The sequence below is a fragment of the Sinohyriopsis cumingii genome, chromosome 14 (assembly GCF_028554795.1).
Source record: "Sinohyriopsis cumingii isolate HCF-2022 chromosome 14, ASM2855479v2, whole genome shotgun sequence".
Taxonomy (NCBI): Eukaryota; Metazoa; Mollusca; class Bivalvia; order Unionida; family Unionidae; genus Sinohyriopsis; species Sinohyriopsis cumingii.
In genome coordinates this window covers 9,729,526-9,730,013 of record NC_142974.1, presented here as the reverse complement: position 1 = coordinate 9,730,013, position 488 = coordinate 9,729,526, and positions in this window count along the sequence as shown.

Here is a 488-nt window from a genome sequence, read left to right as displayed (position 1 = left end):
AGTGGAAAGCAAGGAGGAATTAGGAAGGAAAGGGTGAAGTAGGAAGAATCAGGAAGGAAAACGGGGAAGAAGTAGAAAAGAAAAAAAAAATAAGGAAGGAGGAGAAATATTGAATCAGATGAGTAAAGAGGACAACACAAACACCCTCCCACTGGCTTCCCCCGAATCAAGTGCCTGAGCAAGCTATCTACTTATTGATCCAAATTACACTCCTCAGTCATACACCAAACTAAAGGGACTTTATGGCCCCTTAAACAATATTTAAGATATACAAATAATGAAAGGACTTCATCAAATGGCCAGGAGAACCAATGAAGAAAACCAGGCAAATTCTTTTTTTATTTATACGAATCTAACAATACGCAAAATTACGAAATTGTATAGCAGCACCCATACCTGTCGTAATTATTTATTATGAAGAAGTATGACAGGGTACCAGTCTAACCAACTTGTAATACTACGGCCCTCCGAAAATAGATTTAATAACG